Below are 1,201 nucleotides of genomic sequence, written 5' to 3' on the forward strand. Positions count from 1 at the left end.
CAGAAGTCCCTTAACTATGGGGAAAGTCTGGTTGGCAATTGAGAAAAGGTCAGTGACAGCTGACAGTGCTGGTGGCAACAGGAGTGAGAAGAAAAAGCTACTCCACGTTATCAACCTTTTATACAGGCTGTAATACATACCCAGAAAAACTGCTATCGGTGTCACTTAAGGGAAGTAGGAATAATAGATGACCTAGTAGGGAGGCACACAATTTGTCCATCTTTAGGTTGCTGGTTCTCACAGAGTTTCCTTGGTTCTTGACTTGATAGAAGAGACTGGAAAACAGAAGTTGGAAGGCTCAAACACAACAGCCGTTGTTTGGTTGCCTGTGATATCTTCACGAGCTGTTGCAGCTAAATCCCCGCTGCCCTACAGACTGTGAAACAAACTTTGTTATGGGTCTCTTTCTCCCCTGGGCGTACTTCTGAATACCAGCCTTGTGAAAGAGCCTCCACAGGCCAGCTGAGGTTTCTTGCACAGTGCTTGGACAGAAGGGATTACCCTCGATTTAGCTATAGGCTTTATGCTCCCTGTACATTGGATTTATGTGCCTGTATAACAGATCTTAGCTAGGCTTTATTTAAATACTCGGCTAGCTTTTAAAATGAGATGTTAATATAACCAAAGGATCACCTGACAGCACCTAGTTTTTAATAGTGACCTACTTTCTTGGATCAAATGGTATTACCCATGGCATCAGTTCAGGTTATGTATGTCGGGGGATGTATGAACTAGCGCACCTGGGCTAGTTCACTGGTAACATTCCTTGCATGTGGAAAGGAAGAGTGCAGACTTGGAAAGCAGATTTGAAACCTAGGCTTCCTGGGTTTTAAAAACATTTTCCAGGACAGTATCGTATCTAATTTTGGTTGAGGACTGATAGGACCTTGACATACAGCAAGCATGTTTTTTCCTTTTTAACTTTACAATATAATACTTGGCATTGAAGTACAGTATTCTAATTAAATTACTCCAAGTGTGAAAATAATTCCATAGATTATTGTGCTTTGTTATAATTATGATTGGCCTCTGACTGGTCCTTTCAGATTTAAGTATCAGTGCATTATGAGATTATCATTACTAAGGTGGTTAAATAATTTCCATTTTTAATCAATCTGGTACATCCACTATCTAGACATAAGTTAAGAGAAGCTACTACTAATTTGGGCCAATCTGGATGCTTTTGTAATAGTTGAAGATT

The sequence above is a fragment of the Athene noctua genome, chromosome 2 (assembly GCF_965140245.1).
Source record: "Athene noctua chromosome 2, bAthNoc1.hap1.1, whole genome shotgun sequence".
NCBI classification, from domain to species: domain Eukaryota; kingdom Metazoa; phylum Chordata; class Aves; order Strigiformes; family Strigidae; genus Athene; species Athene noctua.